At 41.7% G+C, this 25980-nt stretch overlaps 1 protein-coding gene across 6 annotated transcripts in view; it reads left to right on the forward strand.

The window, feature by feature from the left end:
• Positions 1–25980, forward strand: part of PLEKHA4 (pleckstrin homology domain containing A4) — a 2050101-nt gene that overhangs the window by 1634287 nt on the left and 389834 nt on the right. The window lies entirely within an intron of this gene.

The raw sequence follows: 25980 nt of genomic DNA on the forward strand, positions 1-25980 counted from the left end.
ACTGCATACCTCACCATAGTATGGTGTGCTGTGTGTCACTGCATACCTCACCAGAGTATGAGTAGCACAGAGGCACTAACAAGTGATGGTGTGCTATGTGTCAGTGCATACCTCACCAGAGTATGAGTAACACAGATTCACTAACAAGTGATGGTGTGCTGTGTGTCAGTGCAAACCTCACCAGAGTATGGTGTGCTGTGTGTCACTGCATACCTCACCAGAGTATGAGTAGCACAGATTCACCTACAAGTGATGGTGTGCTGTGTGTCAGTGCATAGCTCACCAGAGCATGAGTAACACAGTGGCACTAACAAGTGATGGTTTGCTGTATGTCAATGCATACCTCACCAGTGTATGGTGTGCTGTGTGTCACTGCATACCTCACCTGAGAATGAGTAGCACAGAGGCACTAACAAGTGATGGTGTGCTGTGTGTCAGTGTATACCTCACCATAGTATGAGTACCACAGAGTCACTAACAAGTGATGGTGTTCTGTGTGTCACTGAATACCTCACCATAGTATGAGTAGCACAGAGGCACTAACAAGTAATGGCATGCTGTGTGTCACTGCATACCTCACCAGATTATGAGTAACACAGAGGCACTAACAAGTGATGCTGTGCTGTGTGTCACTGCTTACCTCACCAGAGTATGAGTAACACAGAGGCACTAACAAGTGATGGTGTGCTGTGTGTCAGTGCATACCTCACCAGAGTATGGTGTGTGCTGTGTGTCACTGCATACCTCAACAGAGTATGAGTAGCACAGAGGCACTAACAAGTGTTGGTGTGCTGTGTGTCACTGCATACCTCACCAGAGTATGGTGTACTGTGTGTCACTGCATACCTCACCAGAGTATGGTGTGCTGTGTGTCAGTGCATACCTCACCAGAGTATGAGTAGCACAGAGGCACTAACAAGTGATGGTGTGCTGTGTGTCAGCGCATACCTCACCATAGTATTAGTAGCACAGAGGCACTAACAAGTGATGGTGTGCTGTGTGTCAGTGTATACCTTACCATAATATGGTGTGCTGTGTGTCAGTGCATACCTCACCAGAGTATGAGTAGTACAGAGGCACTAAGAAGTGATGGTGTGCTGTGTGCCAGTGCATACCTCACCATAGTATGAGTAGCACAGAGGCACTAACAAGTGATGGTGTGTTGTGTTTCACTGCATACCTCACCAGAGTATGGTGTGCTGTGTGTCACTGCATACCTCACCATAGTATGAGTAGCACAGAGCCACTAACAAGTGATGTTGTGGTGTATGCCACTGCATACCTCACCATACTATGAGTAGCACAGAGGCACTAACAAGTGATGGTGTGCTGTGTGTCCCTGCATACCTCACCAGAGTATGCGTAGCACAGAGGCACTAACAAGTGATGGTGCACTGTGTGTCAGTGCATACCTCACAGAGTATGAGTAACACAGAGGCACTAACAAGTGATGCTGTGCTGTGTGTCAGTGCATACCTCACCAGAGCATGAGTAGCACAGAGGCACTACCAAGTGATGGTGTGCTGTGTGTCAGTGCATACCTCACCAGAGTATGAGTAACACAGAGGCACTAACAAGTGATGGCATGCTGTGTGTCAGTGCATACCTCACTATAGTATGAGTAGCACAGAGGCACTAACAAGTGATGGTGTGCTGTGTGTCAGTGCATACCTCACCAGAGTATGATGTGCTATGTGTCACTGCATACCTCACCTGAGTATGAGTAGCACAGATGCACTAACAAGTGATGGCGCACTGTGTGTCAGTGCATACCTCACAGAGTATGAGTAACACAGAGGCACTAACAAATGATGGTGTGCTGTGGGTCAGTGAATACCTCACCAGAGTATGGTGTGCTGTGTGTCACTGCATACATACCTCACCTGAGTATGAGTAGCACAGAGGCACTAACAAGTGATGGTGTGCTGTGTGTCAGTGAATACCTCACCATAGTATGAGTAGCACAGAGACACTAACAAGTGATTCTATGCTGTGTGTCAGTGCATACCTCACCAGAATATGAGTAGCACAGAGGCACTAACAAGTGATGGTGTGCTGTGTGTCAGTGCATACCTCACCATAGTATGAGCAGCACAGAGGCACTAACAAGTGAGGGAGTGATGTGTGTCACTGCATACCTCACCAGAGTATGGCGTGCTGTGTATCACTGCATACCTCACCAGAGTATGGTGTGCTGTGTGTCGGTGCATACCTCACCAGAGAATGAGTAGCACAGAGCCACTAACAAGTGATGGTGTGCTGTGTGTCACTGCATACCTCACCAGAGTATGAGTAGCACAGAGGAACTAGCAAGTAATGGTGTGCTGTTTGTCAGTGCCTACCTCACTAGAGTATGGGTAACACAGAGGCACTAACAAGTGATGGTGTGCTGTGTGTCAGTGCATACCTCACCAGACTATGGTGTGCTGTGTGTCAGTGATATACCTCACTAGAGTATGAGTAACACAGAGGCACTAACAAGTGATGGTGTGCTGTGTGTCACTGCATAACTCAAGTAAGTATGGTGGGCTGTGTTTTAGTGCATACCTCACTAGACTATGGGGTGCTGTGTGTCAGTAAATACCTCACCAGACTGTGGTGTGTTGTTCGTCAGTGCATACCTCACCAGAGTATGCGTAACACAGAGGCACTAAGAGACACAGAGGAGCAGAGATGGCAGCTGTGGAGAATTGCTTTAACTCTTTGCAGTTCTTGGCAGTGCCACCACTTGATTTCCCATGTCCAGCTTTCTGATCAATACATCTCCATCAAATGCTGGAATTATATCTCTTTGTCTTGATTCTCTGCAAAGTATAAGACATTCCGTTTGGTTTGCTTGAAGTACAAGGCAGTAAGTCCTGTGCCTTAGAGTAGCAGTTACTAAAACAGACAGAAAACTGAACAGCAGTTGTACACATTTTATATTGTCCTTTTATTAAATTATATCTAGACTAAATTGTGCCTACTTTATCTGTACTACTTACCTGACAGTGGCTTGAGTAAAACTTGATAAAGGAGCTATTAGAACTCTTTGACAGAAAATGAACAGAAGACAGCAGTCCAAGTCAAAAAGTGAAAAATGGCATGTAAGTTAAACACTTTGAAATCAAACCAAAACGTAATATAAATAAAGCACCCCCAAGTATTTGTATGTGTGTAAATAAACAGTTTTTTAAGAAGAAAAGTAAAGCTGATGCATTTTTACTGAATTACTTAACTGTAAACTGTTTTTTTTTCATACTGAGAGCTGTATTTTCTGTTTGCGAGTGCTCTGTCTGTACTTTCTGTGCATTTGCTCAGCGCTTTGTGTTCTAGTCAAGTAGCATAGTCTTGATACAGGTTTATTGCATGCAAGCCAGGTTGTTTTGCTTGCTGAGTTTCCTAGCAGCCTTCTTGTGCTGGTAAAGGCCTGCCTTCTCTGTTAGTGAGAGTAACAGGGCTGCCTAACCTTCTCTAGAAAAGCACAAGTGATTGGTTGAAAGTACAGGGACAAGCAAGATTGGGTAGTAATCTGAGCTTCTAGATTCTTCCATCTGTGTTTGCACAGGGCTGCACTTGTTTGCACGTCGCACACTGCCACTGCTCTGATTTAACACATTGCAAGGTATTCCAGCTTCATATTTTCCCTTACCAGCACTCACTTGATCCTGAGGTAGTGAAGCTTCTTTACGACCTCTCTACAAACACAAGCTTCTAGTACCCATCTCTGATCTTTCCACCTTCATCCCCCTCACTGATTCTGACAAATATGGAAGGACAGTTTCCTACAGTTTTTCCTGCCAGTATGGTTGATGTGGGCATCCTGAGACAGTGTAGCAAATGTCTCATGTACATGGACAACCCTCTCTTACTATCACTTAGGAATATAATTTGTGAGAAATGCGATTACATTAAAAACCTGATGACTATGCTCTCTCCCTCACATGCTAGTATACCTGGCATTGAGAAGGTTGTCCGCACAAACACCACACCTCAAACATCACCCACACCAACACAACACACACCCACATATGTGGAGGTTCTTAACAAAAACATACCTAAACAAAAGAGACCTCCTAGACAAAAACACATGCAGACTTCACAGCCTACCACACCACACACCACACATCGTCCACACGTCTGTGTCTCAAAGCCATCAAGGCTTAACCATAAATCCAATATATTAATCATAGGAGACTCCATTGTGAGACACACAGATGTGCCCCTCACCCAGCTGGATAAGGAGAAAGTCACGGTAAGTTGTTTGTCAGGTGCCAGAAACCGCAACATCACCCATGCATTCAAGTCCCTTAACAAGTACTGCTATGACTCTGTCATAGTACATGTTGTTGTGAATGACTTGAGACGTACCTGGACTATATAGGTTCATAGGTTCATAGATTAGTACTAAGCTAACTGCCCATCCGAGACATTTTAAGCTTAGCCAATTATCCCTTGGGAGACCCAAACCAACAGTTTGAAGAGAGAGATGATCTAGTTCACCAAATATGTGTTCCAGACAGGTATGTCATTAGCCTTAAGCAGCATTCTACCGTCACTCAGAATGATGCCTCAATACAAACAAAAAATGATTGACTTTAACCATTGGCTTAGTTTCTGGTGTCATTTTAAGGGGATCCAGTACATGTTGGCCTAGGAAGACATGACTGACAGACCACGATGCTTTGACAGAGATGGCCTGCATCTGTCTCCCTTGGGCTTCAGCTCCTGGCAAAGGCTGTTGCCTTCCCCATAGTACCTTTTTTAAGTAATGTCTTAAAGTCAAAACTATCAACATGAGAATCTCATCTAAATGTAATTTAAAAGTCATGCTTCTGAATGCTGTGAGTCTCAACATGAAAGTGCACTCATTGCAAGCATTCTTAAGACTTGAAAATGCTAACATTTGTGCAGTCACAGAAACCTCATTTAAAGCTGAGGAGAGAACCCCAGTTTTACCTGGTTACTCATCCTGTCATACATACACACCCCAAACTGAGGGTAGCAAAGCCAAAGGAGGTGGTGTTTCATTATATATTAAAGATATACACACCTCCAGACTGGTCAAGCAGTATGATGCACAGAAGACACCCCAGCTGCAGTTAACAGTTGGCAAGACCCCTATTCAAATCATAGTTAACTACAGGTCCCCAGTGTTGACACAGGATGCCCACACTGCGTATCTGGACCTCCTCGAATCTATTAAGATTCAACCATATACCCTGATTCTGGGTGACTTTAACTACCCAACCATTGATTGGAAGAACTAATCAAGCCAGAACACAAATGTTCAAAGATTCCTTGACTGTAGTTTCTGGGGTCAGCTGATGGTCCACCCTTGTGAAGTGGGATAATCATTGCACCCCTCCATTCTCACGGTACAAATCTTATTTTGAGGCTGTGGTTGAAAAGTGACTCAAGTGGTCCTGATAGATTATGAGGTGAAGTTGTTCTATGTCACCGTTCATTCTTACAGATGGGTTCGGAGCCAATCCTCGGCTCTGAGTCGGCCTACTACAAAGCTCGAGGTCTTCAGACAGCTCAAGGCCAAGTCCCTATCCCACAATGCACCTTGAGTTACCCCAGATCTAGTTTGCCACTGCAACAGATCAGAGGTTTCCTAGCACAGCTCAGGCCAGTATAGATTTTTTCTAAAAGATTTTCTAAATTTTATCTTTCATATTAATAGTTAGCAATAGTTATTGATAGTTATAACTTTAGATCTTTAATAGCTTAATATTAGATAGTTCTCTTACTCCCTTTGGCCTTCATTTTTTATAGGCCTTTAGTATTCCCTTTCCCTTCTTTGGTGTGCCTTTATAAAAATAGCATAGTTTTATATAGCTTTGTATTGTTTAATAAGCTTCTATAAATGTTAGACATTGTGTGTGAATGTATTTAGATAGTTATAGTTAGATTACATTTATTCATATACAGCCCATTTGTTTTTTAAGGGCTAATTACTATAGTTTAAGATTGCTAAAGTTGGTGTGTATGTGTCTGTGTGTGTGTGTGTGTGTGTGTGTGTGTGTGTGTGTGTGTGTGTGTGTGTGTGTGTGTGTGTGTGTGTGTGTGTGTGTGTGTGCTTTTTTCTTTGATACTACAGTCTGTTGGTATACAGTTAGATATTTTTGGTACTGTAGGATTTAACATGGCTAACCAGGAAAAAGACAAACATCCCAAGTCTGGTTTTAAAAAAATGTCCAAAGTGTGGACAAAAGATGTCAGTGACAAATAGTCACCTAAATTGTGTTTATTGTCTCGGAGCCTTGCACTTGCAGGAGAGCTGCTCCATTTGCCATTCCTTTTCTACCAGTGTACTACATGAAAGAAAATGAAAACTTATTGATAGAGGACTTCTAAAATCTTCTTTTCAGGAAGCTTTGAATGACCAGGATAAATCTAACCAGTCTCCCAAGTCTTCCAAGTGTTCTAAGGCTTCTTCATCTGATTTGTCAAAATCCAAGAAACCATCAACGTCGGCTCCACAAGCCTTCAGAGCCCAGCATCCTTTCTTTTCAGAGCCAGTCCCCAGTCCTGGAACCAGTCTCCAAAGTACTAAAGTCTCCTATTCCCCAGTCAGTACCACCCTCCGTACATTCATCTCGGTCCTCGATTAGTCTATCCAATTTGGATGTGGATCATGTGGTGCAGAAGCTGCTACAGGCACCAGCATTTGCTAAATTTTTATTGGTTCATGAACTAAGTGGTTTCGGAACTGAAAACCGGTATGCCATTGACTTTTTTTCCTCCTCCAAGCCATACCAGTCCATCGGTGCCAGAGGAGTTGGACCTCATAATTGTGGAGCCTTCAAAGCTGGCGCCTGCTCCAGTGCTACTGATTCCGTTTACTCAGACTTCCTCAGTGCCCATCAAGGAGTCTAGGAGCCGATACTCTCAAGTCGGTTCCAGGGAGGATAGTCGAACTGACCTGTCGGTTCCGACTTTGCCTCTCGGGGCCTCGACTCACATGAGTTTGGCTCCTACCACTGGTTTCAGAGCCCACTGTTCTGGTGCCGAGGGGATCAGTTGTTTCTTCAGATCCAGCGGTCTCTTCTCATTGGAGCAGAGGTGCCTATAAAGCCATAAGGAGAGTAATGTCCCCCAGGACATCCACAACTTCAGGACCAACTACCTCCTCGCCAAAAGTGCCTGTGTCCACTTCTGCCTCTCAGATCCCTTTGAAGCATAGAGACCCTGAGCTTCAGGAAGCCCCTCTGGGTGGCCCCTGCTCTTCCGAGACCTCACCAGAAGTTCCCACTGATGAGGTTCCCAGGAAGAGAATTTGCAAGAGGAAGCACCTAGACTTCCCGCAGGAGTCTCTCATGTCTGACACCAACTTAGATGAATCAAAAGGGTCCCCACTGTCCCCCTCTGAAGATATCTCATTTGCAGATATATTAGAAATCCTTAAGCAGAGGGGTGGCTGGAAGCCCACCAGCTCTACTGAGGATGAGTCGGTTCTCCTGAAGGCTTTTGGGTCTCAGCCTTCCACATCTTGGGTGTCTCTGCCCTTTGATGAGCTCATGGAGCTGGTCTCACGAAGGGCGTGGAAGTCTCCGGACACCATGGAGCCTGTCCCTAGGAAGCTCAATAAATTTATTTCTGCCCCTCAGGATAAATCCTTTCTCACTAAAGGAGTGCCGGTTGATGCCATGGTGGTGGCGGCAGCCACCAAAAAGGAAATGTCAGAAACTTCTTCCTCTATCCATCCTCCTAACAGAGACTCTAGGATCATGGATAGATATGGGAAGTGCATGTACAGTTCAGTGATCTTTGCCATACGTTCACTGAACTATCTTACATATTTGACAAGACTGCAAAGAGACCTCCTAAAAGAGCTTGGAGATACTCTTCAGGGTATGGTAGCTGCAGGAGCTTCAGACAAAGTTGCCTCCCAGCTTGCTACCCTTAATTCCATAGTGAACTCGTCCATGCATCTCATCTCATATGCAGCTGATGGAATGAGTAGGGCAGCAGGTACAGGAATTGCTCTCAGGAGACACTCCTGGATGTACTTATGTTCCTTTGTGGAGCCCTTTAAGTCATCCTTTGTCAACACCCCTTTTGATGGCTCATCCTTCTTCGGGCCCAAAGCTAAGGAAACTTTGACCAGTTGTGAGCAGGAAGGAAAGACTCTGTCTGCTGTTGCAGTCCGTTTTTCCACCCCTACTAGACCCTTCCCCAAAGGTCAAAAGGGAGGAAAGATGTGGTTCCAAAAAGCCCAAGGAGCCTTTCTGTACACACGTGGTGAACCCCCCCCTCCAGGGGCAGAGGAGGGGGCATTAATGGAAGACGCCACCCTCGCGGGAGAGAGGGTCCACAAAACCAGAGCAACAGGGACCAGTTCTTTGGGAAGTCCTACCAGCGCCCCTGAAAGGAGGCCCAACTGTCCTACTCTGGATGCAGTCGGGGGTCGCTTATCTTTGTATCCAGACACCTGGCTCAAAATAACAAACGACAACTGGGTACAAAATCTAGTTTCCAGAGGATATCTCATTCCCTTCACCATCTCCCCTCCATTGACAGCAAAAATCCCAGATGTTCCACCCAGTTACAGGGAACAAGCAACAGTAGAGGTCCAAACGTTACTAACAAAAAGAGTCATCCAACCAATCCCAGCAGACCAGACAGGATCCGGAACTTACTCAAGATTCTTTTTAGTTCAAAAAATGACAGGGGACTGGAGACCTATTTTGGACCTCAGCAGACTAAACAGATCTGACAAGAAAGAGAAGTTCCGGATAGTCACGCTTCAGTTGATACTTCCCTTCTTAGGGAAAGATAATTGGATGTGCTCGATAGATCTCCAGAATGCATACTACCATATAAAAATGGCCAGACCATCCAGGGATCACCTGTGCTTCCAGCTGCGAGCCAATCATTACCAGTTTTGAGCCCTGCCCTTTGGTCTCACTACAGCCCCCAGAGTGTTCACCAAATCTATGGCAGTGGTCACGGCTCACCTGAGGCGTTTGGGATTCCAGGTGTTTCCGTACTTAGATGATTGGCTCCTCACCGCCAGCACTAGGCATCAGTTAATACAAGCCAGGGACACCACTCTTTCTCTTTGCAATCAACTGGGCATTACCATAAATTCAGAAAAATCTGCCTTGTCACCATCGCAACATATCGGTTTTATCGGAGCAGAATTGGACACCACCACCAACACCACTTTAAAATTGCCATCAGAAAGAATATTCCTATTTTGTCAGCAAATCCAGAATGTCATTTCGAGAGACAAGGCTCCAGCATCAGAAGTGCTAAAGTTGTTAGGGATGATGGCAGATGCAATAATAGCGATTCTGTTGGGTCATATGCACATGCGGATTCTACAATGGCTGCTGTTCACATAATGGTCTTATCAAGAGCTCCTAATGTCTCATCCCATTATTGTAACAAAATAGTAAATCCAAAAGTAAGGCAAGTGCTACCACGCTGTATATGAAGCAACTTCACTTTATTAAAATAATAAAAGCAGTATCATAAGCGCTTTTGGGTAAATCCCTTCATCAGATGATAAAACACTAGTAAAAACATAGTATCTAATATAGTACAACACAACCAATGAAAATCAATAGTTTACCCTCCTTTTTGCTAGAGCTGGCTTTAAAGGGACAACATAATTTAATCCTGGGGCTTTGTCAGCTCTCAATCTAAGAATCCATTGCATCTCTTTGTATACAAGTCACCCATTCTTTGACTACTATTTACAACACATATAACCATAAAGGCACATACACGATCACTCTGCAATTCTATATGCTTGTACAATGCATTATGCTCTTTTGTTAACCTTATATCTAATAGATGCTTAAAAATTCTATCTTTACGTCTGCAATTTGTATGTACAAGCATATAGAATTGCATAGTGATTATGTATTTGCCTTTATGGTTATATGTGTTGTAAATAGAAGTCAAAGAGTAGGTGACTTGTATAACGAAACTGAATACAAAGAGATGCAATGGATTCTTAGACTGGGAGCTGACAAAGCCCCAGGATTAAATTATGTTGTCCCTTTAAAACCAGCTCTAGCAAAAAGGAGGGTAAACTATTGATTGATTTTTATTGGTTGTGTTGTACTATATTAGATACTATGTTTTTACTAGTGTTTTATCATCTGATGAAGGGATTTACCCAAAAGCGCATGTGATACTGTTTTTATTGTTTTAATAAAGTGTAGTTGCTTCATACATAGCGTGGTAATACTTGCCTTACTTTTGGATTTACTATTTGGATTTTTTGGCAGTACTTTCAGTGGAGGAGTCCTTTACTTTTTGTTCTTTATTATTGTAACAAACACATGCAGAATGGATCTTTGGTGGTGGTTGACCTCTCTTCAAGTAATGATAGGTCGTCCTTTTATCCTATCCTCACCATTGTCCACAGTGACCAGACTCTTCCCTGATAGGGTGGGGGGGGGGGCATTTTCAGGGAAGAACAGCCCAAGGCACATGGACCGATCAAGAGACACATCTGCATATCAATGTCCTGGAGATAAGAGAGGTACTCTTGGCATTGCAGTACTTTCAGGATGCTCTCCCTCTGGGGACAATTGCAGTTCAGATGGACAACATGTCAGTAGTCTGGTACTTGAACAAGCAAGAAGGAACCAGATCCTATTCCCTTTGTTGAGAGGTCCTAAGAGTATGGCAGTGGGTTACATCCACCTAGCACTTTCTGCCCGGGGAAATCCAACGTGATTGCAGACAAACTGAGCAGGGCAATTTTTTTGCCTCATGAGTGGTCCCTCAAAAAAGAGATAGCAGAGAGATTATTCCACAGATGGGGCTAGCCTTGCTGTGATCTTTTTGCTTCCCACATGAACACAAAATGCAGAAGCTACTTTGCCCTGATTCCCCCTCCGTGAGATTCCCCAAGGGACGCACTCGTACACAATTGGCCTCCAGGTCTCCTCTGTGCATTCCCACCAATTTCCTTGATACCCAAAGTCCTACAGAAAGCAAAAGCCCTGGGAAGGACCATCATTCTAATAGCCCCTCATTGGCCTTATCAGATTTGGTTCCCCTTCCTTTGTCTTCATCTGTTGAAAGGGCCTTGGATTCTAGACCCAGTTCCGGACCTTCTGATGCATTCGTCGTGGGATCTTCATCCCTCCCTTCATTCCCTAAAATTCACAGCTTGGTTGCTCCAATTCCCAAAATAGCCAGGTTCCATAACCTCTCAAATGAAATGCAACATATTTCAGCATCTTCTCATAAATCCTCCACTAGGAAGTTGTATCTTAGCAAATGGAGGAGATTTTCTATATGGGCGTCTCAGAATAACATTGATCCCTACCAAGCCCCCATTTCCTCTATATTAGAATTTTTGATGGTGCTTTTCAACAAAGGAGCAGCGGCAGCTACAGTTCAGGTTCAGCTTGCCGCCATCTCTAATTTTCATCTTGGTATTGAAGGATTGAACATGTCACATAAGTTATCCAAAGCCTTCCTCAAAGGGCCCTTCCACCTCAGACACCAGTGAAATCCCCTTATACCCCATGGAACTTAAATGTTATGCTTTCATGCATTATTCTCCTACCTTTCGAGCCAGCTTCCTCATGTGATTTGAAATTTTGTCTTGGAAGACTAACTTTTTAGTAGCCATCACATCTGCCTGAAGAGTATCAAAACTACAGGCCTTGTCCATAAAACCTCCGTATTTGTTTTTTATGCTAACAGAGTTTCACTGCGAACAAATCCTTCATTCCTACCTAAGGTTTGTACTGAAGCTAATCTTAACCAAATTATTGATTTGCCAGTGTTTTTCCCCAAACACACCAACAACCTGGAGTATATGCTGCACAAGCTTGATGTTCATAGACAGCTCAGATTTTACCTGGATAGAACCAAAGAGTTTAGAAGATCATAACAACTTTTTGTTTCCTTTTCGGATTCCAGGAAAGGTATGCCAGTGGCAAAAACAACACTATCTAAATAGTTATCTGATTGCATCACTTTTACTTATTCAGCTGCCAATTTACCTTGACAGCACAAAATTAAGGCTCATTCTACCACAGCAGTGTCCACATCCTCTGCTTTCGCTGCTAGGCTTGCTATAGATAATATTTGTGCAGCAGCCACGTGGTCAAGGCCTCATATCTTTATCACTCATTACAAAGTTGATAGGGCCTCCAGGGACAGGGCCTCCTTTGGTTTTACTGTTCTGAAAAATATACTGTCGTGAGCCACCCGAGAAAGCTGGTGCTTGGGACACTACCCATCTGTAAGAATGAATGGTGAGATAAAACAAATTCACATAAAGAAGTTATGTACTCACCATAACATTCCATGTGAGTTGTTCTTCTCGCCTTCATTCTTACTTCCCACCCTCCTACCCCCTCCAAGGTTTTTTCGAGGACTAAGATTCTAGTTTTATCATGGTTGGTTTCCCTAAGTGATAGAATGGCATATGGTATTGTTAGAGGCAGCAAACAAGATCTGAGGTAAGTCAAGGTGCATCATGGGATAGGGACTTGGCCTCGAGCTGTCTGAAGACCTTGAACTTTGTAGTAGGCTGACTCAGAGCCGAGGATCGGCTCCAAACCCATCTGTAAGAATGAAGGCGAGATGAACAACACACATGGAACGTTATGGTGAGTACATAAGTTCTTTTTTTAGGTTATTTAGGAGGTATTCTGGGATATCCTGGGGCCCACTGAGGCTGTATTTTGGCCTTATCGTGCGCCACCAGGACCTACCCCCTGTTAATATTTGAGGGATTATGCTAGGAGGTATATCATGGGGGAGGTGGGGGGATTGAGAGTGAAGTTTGAGCTGAATTTGTCAACCAGCAAGTTCAGTATGCCATTATGCTCAGTAAGGGTAGCACCACTGACCATCAATTCAGCACACTAATGTGTGTTGCCTTTGAGGTTTTGGACATAGCTGTAGAAGGCCTTGTGGTTGTCTTTCGCCTGTGAGGCTATCTTGTCCTTGTAATTGGCCTTTTTGGACTTAACTTGTCCCCTTAGATTCCTATTTAGTTTAATTAGAGAGCTCCTATCATTATGGGAGTTGTTTTTCCTGATTTTAGCCATTAATATTTTTCCTTTTGTTATATACCCTGTTAGGGTTAGGATTCCACCAGTGTGGTTTGTTTTTAGAGTTTGTTTTGGACTTACTTGTAGTAGGTGCAGCAGCCTCTATACTGCCATTTACATGGTTGTACAGAGTCTCTTTGAACAATTCTGCATAGGTTGGTGTGAACTCGGGGGGGGGGGGGTTGGAAGGGGTATTGTATTTTGACAATTGCTTAATAGGATGCAGTTTGTTTTTGAATAGTTCCTAACTGTTATGGGGTTTGATGGGTTACTGAGTTGATTTTTATTTTGAAGAAGCTTTGTGGTACAACTTCACCAGTGTGGACCTTTCCCATATTGGGAAGTAGCAGGTCCCATGTATTTAAACCTCTGTTTGGTGTGTGCACTATCTGGTCGAGGGTATTTCTGATAATAAAGTCTAGGAATCATTGTGCCTGCTTGTATGAGGTAGTGCTTGTTTCCCAGCCTACAGAGGGAGTTAACATCTCCCATGAAAAGGGTCATTTGTTTAATGGTGAGTGTTTCCTGCAGGTCTAGGTATGATATATAGTATTCTAGGGACATAGGGGGTGAATTGTAGCTTGCTAGGATATGCTATGGGATGTTGTCTATCGTGATTTGCAAGTGAATACATTGCAGGGCAGCGTCCTGTTTAATGAACATAGAGTTATGCTTGTTCTAGTACAGACTGAGACTCCTCCACCCTCTGTCCCTGTTTGTGCTGCTGATGGTCTAAGTGTGTGGAAGGCACTGAAGCCTTACACAGCCAGAGTACTTTCTGTGGATTTAAACCATGTCTCAGTAATGGCACAGATGTCTATATTCTCTAGAGTGAGGAGAGCCTCTAGGTTGTGGAGTTTCTTGTTTAGGCTCCTAGCAGTGAGCAGTAACACCTTTAGGATTCTTTATTTTTTATTTGCTATGTCAGTAGGTTTGTCAATTTGGAATTGGCTAAAATGCCTCTAAGGGGGTGGATAAAGTTTTAGCCAATATTTGGAAGCCTAAGAGACACAGGTGCAGTCTATCCTATGCAAAGCAACGTGGTTTGTTAACAATGTCCTCCCATGCTGACAAATTTTGAATGCCCCTGGAAAGACAATAGAAAGTAAGCCAATTATTGAAATAAGTCATCTTTTGTTCATATCAAGTCATCATCCTTGGTGAAGGTAGAATGCTGCCCAGTGCATAACTTGGTGGGTCCTGGCTCCAGATAGGAAATAACTGTCTCTTCCTTGTTCTGTCTAGTGAGTGGGGCTTCTATGTGTCATACAATGGAGCACCCTATTACAAGGATTAAATGGCTGTCTGGGAACATGAGACAACTGCTACGTTGTGTCAGGCTGCCCATATCTACCAAGCTTGCCACAGAGACATTTGGAAATTGCCTATACATGTTGTCCAGACCTATATTTGAGTGGGCTGCTATAGGTCATGGACGGGGTTATATAGAGGTCTCCTTCAGTGGTCTCACTCAGAGTGCGATGGGGGCACCAAGCAGATGGGAGCTCTGGGAAAATGACAAGGAGACAATTTGTATTAAGGGAGGTTTACTCAAGTGCAATACTAGTTTGCTGGCTGGGCAGTTAGTATTATGGATATTTTGAAAAACAATGAGTGGAAAGTATTTAAATAGGTTAAACAACCAACAATAGCAATGAAAGAGGGAAAGGAGGGACTTTGGATGTCAGAGTACCATAAGGGATAAAGCCAGAGACAGAGCCTTTAAAAACCACAGCAAGAGAAGGGTGGGAGGATTGGGGAAAAAATTCAAACTGGAGCTGTAGTGCTATGATTAGAATTTCAGAAGCGTGTAGCTTAATGTCTTAGTGAGGGGGCCGACTCAAAGGATAGAGGAGAGAAACACTAGCAAGGTAAATAGAAAGGCACTGGAATGCACCTGTAAGCAGGTATCTATAGCTAAAAAATACTGAAGCACAAATCCTGGAGCAGAATTCACAATACTGTCACTACTGCAATCCCACCATAGACAAAGGCCCCAGACCATGCATACATTTACCAGTAACTCTGTAATAAATTGAATGATGTTCTAAATGAGATTTATCTTGATTTGGTGTAAATAACATATATTACAATGGTATGTAGCCTGTTTTGTTTGATTTGGTGTAAATAACATATATTACAATGGTATGTAGCCTGTTTTGTTTGATTTGGTGTAAATAACTGTCAAAGGAAAATATACTTTAAAAATGATCAAAACATGGTAGGTTCAGGTTAAGGCACTTTAATCTTGCAGCAAGGAGGCAAAAACATGCTAATATAGAGTTTGTCTAACCAGAAACAGGAAATGCATTTATTTGTATAGGTTATCAAATTAATCCTGTCCTACCATGCTGACGTAACAGATTACCACCTTTTCATCATCATCTGCTGACCATCTTTCCCATGAATTTCTGCTGATTTAAACAATTTTTGTGTGAAACTTCCTGAGGAAAACAACATGGCCTTGGTTACTTTCAGTTAGATACTTGTTATGTTACATTCAAGATACTACGGCTAAATCAAGCACAATGCTAGCAGTTCATTTCTCTAATAATCCTTTGTCTACCTTATCTCTAAACTACTGCAGCTGCAGAGGTTCCCATCCTCTGAACAAGGTTGTTTGTCTAGAATCATTACATTTATAATATAGAGTATTGTTCATTCATATGCTTCTGACCTAGCAGATAAACACCTGCTTCTCAAGTACATTTCCACAAGGCATAAACAAGAATATTGCTGTGCTAGCAGTTACTAGGTCAGAGGGCAACTTGCAAGTTTCAGTAAGCATGCTGCAGTTTTAGAAAAGCATCTTTTTCAGTCTCATATGAAACTCAATGTGTATATAACTCAGTACATGAAAAATAGAATGAAAAGCATATTAAAAAACACTTGATTATTAATTTGGCATTAAGCATACACACATTAATACATATTTTTCTAACATCTCCCTCCTGTTAATACTTTTTATTCTATTTTCAAAAAAAGGATAAACAGCTTGCTTCTTTTCCTAACCTCTTCCATTCAGGATTTGCAGTTAAGAAAGTCATTCAGTTTAAACTTTTATGAAAGTGTCTCGCATTCTAGCAGCTCTTCAAATTCAGTACTTTGATACATAGTCTCAGACACGGATATATCTATGAATTCCTTAATTAATTTCTTGATGCAGGGGATTCCGCAACAAATACAAACTCCTATTAGGAGTAATCCTACCCTAATAGCAATCAATATGTTCATAAAAATGGAGCCCCCCCCCCCCGAAGGCATTCTGAAAAAAACTCTGTCAGAGGGTTTGGGCCTGGTTTAGTCATAGCCAACACTTGCTGAATCACCTCGAGATGGTCGTTGATCTCATGCTGATGGTCAGGAATGAATGCACAGCACTCTTCTTTGATTAAAGCACAAGTTCCACCTCTCACCGCTAGGGTGAAGTCAAGAGCCATTCAGTTTTGAAACACTACAGTTCTCATGGCATTCAGCTCATCAGTTATCAGTTCAAGGGCAGAAAAAGTTGCATTACTCATTATTTCGAGAAGTTTGGACAGTTTCCGCAGCTCCCATATTGATTTAATTCCGCCATACATGGGTGATATACCTGCCCAGGATATAACAGCATCACTCAAATCCATGTGCACAAGTTTGGTTCCCACATTACGATGGTATTTCCACCTTGCTTCGATTCGTCCCACTGGATTCTCAGGTTTCTTAACAGTCTTTTTGGTTATGTCTCGAGTATTTCGAATACTCCCCTGAGGCAAAGCTGCAGTCTGTCGGATGGCCGGAACCAGGTATCCCAAAAAACAACTGCCAGACCAGTTCTCAGGTAACCATTTATATGCCTTTTTACCACATACAAAATAACAATCCTCTACCTTAGTCATTACTTTGTTACGAAATGACTGCCCTGCATGAAACATTTTCCTATCTATTACTGATAACTGTTTGAAAAGTACAGGATTGTGCTGTACCTGATCAAGAGTTTTATGCATAGATTTCAAAAATGAGTCATAATCTGTACTACAAGATCCACTCAAATCATTTGGTTTTCTATAACATTTATACTGTACTGTAACATTGCATTTACTCCATCCAACTTGGATGGAGTCATTTTTATAAAAACATACAATTCCTTTTTGTGTCACAGGCAAATACAGTGCTACCTTATCTTGTGCTTTAATAGCGACTGTGTCAAAAAACAGATTTTCCCAGGTCTCATTGACCCCTAGGGGGATAGCAGTCATTAATAAACCCCCGTATGCTGTTGGTATGGCCATACAGACCCAGCAGTTCTAAACATTAAAAGTCTCTGCGTACACACGTGTAATTGCCTGATAAGTGTTAAAGTTCGGATGCCAGTCTATGTTTGGTTCATTACATCTAATCAGTTCAACCTTTGTGGCAGGAAAAAAGAACGGCCACAGCAAAAAGAACAGTGTGATCAATATTGCAATAAGAACAATCATACAAGTTTTCTGAGGTTGCTCAGTGTCTCTACTCACTCTGTATCTGGCCATTTTGTTCTTGTTGTGCAACAGTAACAAAGTTTTTGTCTAGTTCAAAGTTTTTAACCAGTTTACAGTGCGTCAAATGAATCCAAGAAGCTCACTCTGCGATCTTGACTGCAGTGGGTGTCGACAGTAGTACCTGGTACGGACCTTCCCACTTCGGAGAGCTCCAATTCTTCCGTTTCACAATCTTCACCCAGACCCAGGTGCCTGGGGCTACTGGTGCTTCCGATTTCGATTGCTCTTTATCTGAAACAGAATTTAACTGCAAAAGTTTGTTATTCAAAAATCGCCTCATATATCCTGCAAGTGAACTGTCAGCCTCCTGCTCTGTAGACATGAGAGGTTTCCACTGAGGTGTATAATATGCCCTCCCAAACAAAGTTTCAAAAGGAGTTAATCCCTTCACATTTGGAACAGTTGTCATACTCAACAGTGCTAAAGGCAAACAGTGCACCCAGTTTTTCTGTGTCTCTTCTATCAACTTCCTAAGCTTATTCTTCAATATCTCATTGTGCCTCTCTACTAGCCCTGCAGATTGAGGGTGATACGCACAGTGGTTCTTTAATGATATCCCAAAATAACGACTGAGTTGTTGGATTGTTTGGTTCACGAAATGTGTCCCGTTATCACTATAAATCTTTTCCGGTATACCAAATCTAGGTATAATTTCTTTAACGAGTACCTTTGCAACAGTAGCTGCATCTGGATTTTTAGTTGGAAATGCTTCTACCCATTTGGAAAACATGTCTATAATAACAAGGCAATATTTCTTATTCTCACATTTATTCACTTCTATGAAATCCATACAGATAGTATGGAATGGATATGGTGGTGTAGGAAAATTCCCTCGCTTAGGCTTCAACGCCCCTTGTGCATGATGCTTGTTACAAACATGGCATGCTGCACAAAAATTTTTTTGTATAGTTTGTAAACCCATAGGTTGTAAACACTCGATTCACTAACTGTACCATCCCCCCTGTTGAGACATGGCTCTGCCCATGGCTCAACAACACTGCATATCTAAACAAATTAGATGGCAAAATCGGTTTCTTTTCCTTGGAGATGTACAGTCCCTTTTCGAGGATTGCTCCTCGTTTCATCCACTTTTGTTTCTCAATATTTGTAGTAAGTGTCTGCATTGTTTTTAACATTTCTAAATCTAAAATCTCTGAGGGTTGTAATTCCTCACTCAAAAGAAAAGTTTCTGTGGCTGAGGCTGCCTGCTTTGCAGCTGTATCAGCTCGTGCATTACCTTTTGAAATTCTATCCTGTTGTTTTGTATGAGCTACACATTTGCAAATAGCTACTTTGTTAGGTAACTGAATTGAATCTAACAAGTCTAAAATAAGTTGCGCATGGTTAATCGGTTTACCAGTAGATGTTATCATTCCTCTATTTTCCACTGTTGCGCAAAAACATGTATAGTAGAAAAAGCATACTGGCTGTCAGTATAAATGTTCACTTTCTTACCTTTAGCTAAGGTACATGCCCTTGTTAAGGCAATCAATTCTGCTGCTTGTGCAGATAAGTTGTGTGGTAAAGATTTTGCTTCTAAAGTTTCAGTATCAGAAACGACTGCATACCCCACTAGGTTCTGTCCTGTAGGACCCCTCCTGCATGAGCTGTCCACATAGCATGTCACCTCGGCATCATCCAAGGGAACATCCGTAAGGTCTTGTCTAGGTAGTGTCTTTTCTTCAATCTCCTGCAGGCAGCAGTGTGGTTTGCCATCTGCAGGAGTTGGAAGCAAAGTCGACGGATTCAAAGTTGTGCATCGTTCAATTGTCATATGAGGTTGGCTCAACAGTATGGTCATACAGGAAAGATGCCTAGCTGGAGAAAGATATGCTACTTTTTCCTGCAGTAAAATAATTGCAACTGCATGAGGCACTCTCAATGTGAGAGGGTGGAATAACACTACTGAGGCTGAAGCCTGCACCACCATTGCAGCTGCAGCTACTGCTTGTACACAGTGGGGCAAGGATCGCACCACCGGGTCTAACTGTGATGAATAGTAGGCTATGGGGCGTTGTTTGTCCCCATGTTGCTGTGTCAATACTGATGTCATATAACCTTGCTTACAATCTACAGTTTGGATAAATTGCTTGTTATAGTTTGGTAATCCTAAAACTAAGGATGATGCTATCAATTGTTTCAGCTTACAGAAAGCTGCTTCTGCTTCAGGTGTCCATTGTAATAAATCTTGTGCTGCCATCGGCTTTTTAAATATTAAATTGGCCAGTGGAGCAGATTCCAAAGCATAGTTCGGTATCCAACTCCGACAAAAATTAGTAGTTCCCAGGAAGGACATAATTTCCTTCTTGGTAGTTGGTCTAGGTGCTTGTAAAATCGCTGTTTTTCTGTCTTCATCTAATATTCTACCTTCTTTGGATATTACATATCCCAAGTACTTAACTTGTTTTCTCCAAAGCTGTAACTTGTCTTTGTTTACTTTTTGACCTTGAGTAGCTAAAAATTGTAATAAAGCTATTGTGTCCTCCTTGCATTCTTGCTGGCTGGGGGCTGCCAGCAGAATGTCATCTACATAAAGTAGAATCTGACTACCTTTCGGTGGGATAAATCCCGCCAGGTTGCTTGCCATTTCTTGTGCAAATATTGTTGGACTTTCACAATATCCCTGTGGTAATCTGGTATATGTGTACCGCTTTCCCTGAAATGTAAATGCAAACCAATATTGGCTGTCAGGGTGTATCGGTATCGAGAAAAATGCATTACTAATATCTACCACTGAAAAATATTGCTGTTCTAGCTTTAAATCATTCAGTAAGGTGTGTGGATCTGGCACCGTTGGTGCCCTGGGTATAACTGCATTATTTACAGCTTGTAAGTCTTGGACCATACGCCATTCCCCGTTTGCTTTCCTAACAGGAAATAAGGGTGTATTACATGGTGAATCAGGGGATTCTATTAAGACTCCTTCCTTGAGTAAGGCTGCTATGATAGGTTTGATTCCTATCTCTGCATCCTTCCTCAAGGGATACTGTCTTTTCTGAGGTCTAAATGCTGACTTTGGCATTATGGTAACTGGTCCTGCTGTTCGTATTAGTCCTACATCTGATTTCCCTGCTGACCAGAGAATATCTGGTATGTCGCACAAGGCTTTTTCCTCTTCTTCTAAGAGTAATACTCAGCTATTCTCACTGGCCTGTGAGTGCACAGCTGGGTGTGTCTGTGTAATCCAATTTAACTTTTGTTTCTGTACTCCCTGTTCAGAGAGCTCTAATTCTGTCTGCTTTTCCCACCTTGTGACTTTTTCACCTAAGTCTGCCCATTTTAAGGTTTTGTTCTTAGTTAAACTAACATGTGGCAGTCAATTAGATTTGTAAAGTGCTAAAAATTCCTGGGGCAATGAACAGCTTGCTACACTGTTCCCTTCTGCATCCCAGTACAAGTTTTGCAATACTAGCCTGTTTGCATGGTTTTGAAACAATTCTTGTTCATAATCTCTATCAGGTCCTGGTCTTTTACAGTAATATAGAGTACAATGCAACAAATGCTGTTTGTCAAACTCGAGAGAGGGGAACTTGCTGATGGCTACGTTCATCAGTTCTTTGGTTACTGCCCCTGGACCAGTCGTAACCAAGTCCTGGCTGTACCAATAATACATTTCACCCTCCGGTTGCACTACAAAAGTGTCCATTTGTCGCTGTGCTTCCATACCCTGCATGGTTGGAACTACGGCTATGCCAAATATTTGCATCAAATCTCTACCCAAAAGATTTACTGGGCATTTTGCAGAAACTACAATTTTACTTTTCTGAGTCATCCCTGAAACGGGGTCTGTTATTGTTATGTCATGGGAGAGTGGCTCCCGATACAGCTGTCCATTAGCTGCTTTCACTAGTATATAATCTGGTGATTCTGTATCTTCCGGTAGCTTGGAAGGGTGTATCAGGGTTCGTGAAGTCCCTGAATCACACAAAAATGTAACTTCCCTCCCCTCCACCAGAAGCATCACTTCCGGTTTTGTGTCTACCAAGTAAAGCTCTAAGCTCAAAAGAGCTAGGTCTAAAATTTCATTTTCTTCTATGTCTGTGTATTCAGATACATCCTCTACCCCTTGTGTCACATCCTCTTCTCCTGCTATCACATTTACACTTACCTTTCCCTGCTCACTCTCTTCCAATGATTCCTATCATATAGTCATTCCTCATCCTCCTTATTTTCTGTAGTCGCCTTCTTGTTTAGCCTGCAATCCCTCGCTAAATGTCCCTTTTTCCCGCACTTAAAACACTCACCCTTTTTCTTTCTTTCCTCGAAATCTTCTGATCGTTTGTCAGATTGTTTATTTCCCTGGGTATTTTTCTTACCCTTTTTCCCAGTTTGTACTACAAATACTTTTGACCCATCTTCTGCTGGAAATACTTGAGTTTTCTTTTTCTTTTTACTATTAAAATGTCTTTCTGCATGTCTAGCATATTCAAGTAATGGCTGTAATCTACTTGTTCAATGATCTACCATATGCTTCGTAATAAAGCTACTAATGGGAGTTATACTACCCTTCAAGAATGCGTTCTTTAACTGTTGTTCATATGAGGAATCATTTATTTATTTATTTATTTTACATTTGTTAACCGGGAAATTCCAACTGGACCAGGACCATTTTCAGTGGAGGCCCGGGAAGAAAAGCTCCAACATCAAGTTATACAAATACAGTACATCCAGCATAATACACAAAACAGGTTACATCATGTATGCTGAGCATAGTAATATAACAAGAATTAATAAAAACACTCCAGGTAAAAGATATAGAACATGGGTAAAAAGACAATGTCAGTCATACTTTGGTAAGAAAAGAAAATATATCAAGTAAGATTCTACAGTTAAAAGTACCCTTTCAGATGACCAAGCCTACAGGGGATCAGAGCTCCAGCATGTGATCAGAGAGGAATTTGGGGAGTTAATAGTAGTATGGGTAGGGTTATGTGATACAAGGGCATAACCATGTACTAAGAAGGTGCAATTTGAGGGAGTTTTTGAATATGGATGTGGAGGGGGCAGTGGACACAGATAGGGGAAGAGAGATCTAATTTCTGGCAACGGTGTGGGAGTAGAGTGCTTTCCCTGCATTATTGTTAGCCTTGGTGATGGAGAGGAGAGATTTTTCACTGGATCTTAGGTATCGGTTTGTAGTATAGATAGTAAGTAGGTTGGATAATGAGGGTTTTTTTCAGGATATTTGAGAATATTGTAGGCTGTGCCCAGCTGGTGATAGTTAAGTAGCTGTGGTAGCCCAAGCCATTTTAGTTCTTTTAGTGCAGCACAGTGATGGGTTCTATAGGTTGAGTTAGTAGCAAACTTGGCTATTTTATTGTAGCATGATTCTAGTTTGTCTAGGTCACATTGTCTGATTTGGGTAAAGATTGGTGCTGCGTATAATAGAGTTGAGAGGAGGTGGCTTTGTGCAAGAGTGACTCTTGCTTTTTGTGAGAGAAAGGACTTATGCCTGTATAGGGAGCCTAGTTTTTTGTGTACTAATCATGTGTCTTGTTTTCTGGTATCTCCATTCTGCAGTGATTATTAAAACACTCTAACAGTCTAGCATAATATCTATCAACTGTTTCACCTTCCTGTTGAATGCATTGATTAATGCAAGTCCAATCAGCCCTAGGCTTCCACTTTTCAGAGATTCGGTCTGTCAGACCTTTCACTCTGCCATCCAGTTCTGCATTAGTATGTGGGAATGGTCTAAGATGTGTGTCACGAGGATTCCAGTCGCCACTAATCATGTGCCAATCTGGACCCACAATTTGTCTAACTACTTTTTCTACTTCCTCTCCATTTAAATGGTAACTTAATCTCATACCCTGTAAGTCTTCTAAAAATTTTCTAAAATTCACTTTTGGGTGGGGAATACCTTTTGTGGCTTTCCGGATATCTTCCGGTGTCCACGGTCTATAAACCAAAAGAGTCGGATCTTGTCCTGCCTGTCCTGCCTGAGGATTCGGTACTTCTATGAGCATACACATCTCTTCTTCACTCATAGCCTGTGATGCTCTATTTAATTCATTTAATTCAATCTCCCTCCTCAAGTCGCGTGTTCGAGACCTGGTCTCGATAGGATCCCTGACAAACGGCTGTGCTTTTGCAGGGACAGCTGGGTATAGCGGAGGTGGATCAGCTTGTCCATTCGCTTCATATTCTGGTAACGGAAGTGGAGGGGGCGAAAAAGGGGCCGTTGCTATTACTAAGTTATTGTCTTCTTTGTCTAAGAACATTGTCTTTGAATTTTTAATTCTCTGTTCCCTACGGTTTGCTTCCTCAAGCCACCTATGTGCCTGAGGGACTCCTAATTGTCTCTGCTTTTTTAATTGACCTTTCACGTCTATTTTGAACTGTTTTACAAGTTTCATAAGTGCAAGTTTATCTAAATTACCCTCGAATTTATACTTATCGACCCATTTGGTGTAATATTTAACATTATCGGCATGCTGTAATTGTATATACTTCGCGTCTTCAGTTAGGGGCGTGTCCCGGGAACTTTTTGTGCACTGATTTCCCATTGGTGTCTTAGCTGAGCTGTAAATTGTTACGTAACCCTTTCTATCATGTGGTACCACAAATCTATTTTCACAGTTTATCTAGAATAACTGTCTACCTATTCTGTTTCCCTGATCTATGACAAAGAACAGTAACCCCTTTTTCTGTCCCTAATCTGCATACGCAAATTTACCTGACAAAAAACAGTTCTGTTCCTAGTCCCTGATCTTAAAACAGAAATAAGGTAATTCCTCCTTACCTGACCCTCCGTGAGTTGATCCACCGGATCGTTGACTCGTCCTCCAATCCCAGATCAGAAACAGTGTCTGGCCTCTTTCGAATGACAATTCAGTCGGAGGTCTTTCAAAGCAGAAGAGCCGATTTGGCCTCTTCTCCGTATGGATGCATGCCACCGGGCCCAATTCTGATCTAGGCCTAGAGCGAGAGATACGTTTCTGGTCCGAAGGACCAATCTGTCAAAGGAAAATATACTTTATAAATGATCAAAACACGGTAGGTTCAGGTTAAGGCACTTTAATCTTGCAGCAAGGAGACAAAAACGTGCTAATACAGAGTTTGTCTAACCAGAAAAAGGAAATGCATTTATTTTTATAGGTTATCAAATTAATCCTTTCCTACCATGCTGACGTAACAGATTACCACCTTTTCATCATCATCTGCTGACCATTTTTCCCATGAATTTCTGCTGATTTAAACAATTTTTGTGTGAAACTTCCTGAGGAAAACAACATGGCCTTGGTTACTTTCAGTTAGATACTTGTTATGTTACATTCAAGATACTACGGCTAAATCAAGCACAATGCTAGCAGTTCATTTCTCTAATAATCCTTTGTCTACCTTATCTCTAAACTACTGCAGCTGCAGAGGTTCCCATCCTCTGAACAAGGCTGTTTGTCTAGAATCATTACATTTATAATATAGAGTATTGTTCATTCATATGCTTCTGACCTAGCAGATAAACACCTGCTTCTCAAGTACATTTCCACAAGGCATAAACAAGAATATTGCTGTGCTAGCAGTTACTAGGTCAGAGGGCAACTTGCAAGTTTCAGTAAGCATGCTGCAGTTTTAGAAAAGCATCTTTTTCAGTCTCATATGAAACTCAATTTGTATATAACACAGTACATGAAAAATAGAATGAAAAGCATATTAAAAAACACTTGATTATTAATTTGGCATTAAGCATACACACATTAATACATATTTTTCTAACAATAACATATATTACAATGGTATGTAGTCTGTTTTGTTTGATTTGGTGTAAATAATATATATTACAATGGTATGTAGCCTGTTTTGTTTGATTTGGTGTAAATAACATATAATGTGAAATTGTTCAATCTCGCCGTTTGTTCTTACACACGGGTTCAGAGCCGATCCTCGGCTCCGTGTCGGCCGCATCATCAGCTCCGCATCTTCAAGAAAGCTCGAGGCACAGTAATATCCCATGATCCTCAGGTGCTAACCCTCAGATCTAGTTTGCCGCTAGCAGCAGATCGCATATGAGAGGCTCGGGCCAGTATATTTTTCTATATTTTTTCATCTAGTCAACTTATAGTTAGTTCTTAGTGTTTAAAATAGGTTTTTTATAAGTAATATAGTGTAGGAGTGTTATTTGAGAGTGTATTTTGGGTAGAATAGATAGTTTAACTTTTACTAGTTAAGGCCTGTGGTTTTTTTCTGTCAGGATTGACAGTATTTTACATCGTCCTTTGTAAATTTTTGCCTTAACTCTTTTTTCTTCTTATATATATATATATATATATATATATATATATATATATATATATATTATAGTGTGCTGTGTTTTGGATATTTCTATAATATAGTAGGTTAGAGTTAAACTGTTGGTTTATTATTATAATTATTATTATAGACATTTAAATTTTACACACATATTTATATAGTGTGTTTTTCTAAGTGTGCTG

Source organism: Protopterus annectens, chromosome 17.part0 (genome assembly GCF_019279795.1).
Source record: "Protopterus annectens isolate FY-2018-M chromosome 17.part0, PAN1.0, whole genome shotgun sequence".
Lineage (NCBI taxonomy): Eukaryota > Metazoa > Chordata > Ceratodontiformes > Protopteridae > Protopterus > Protopterus annectens.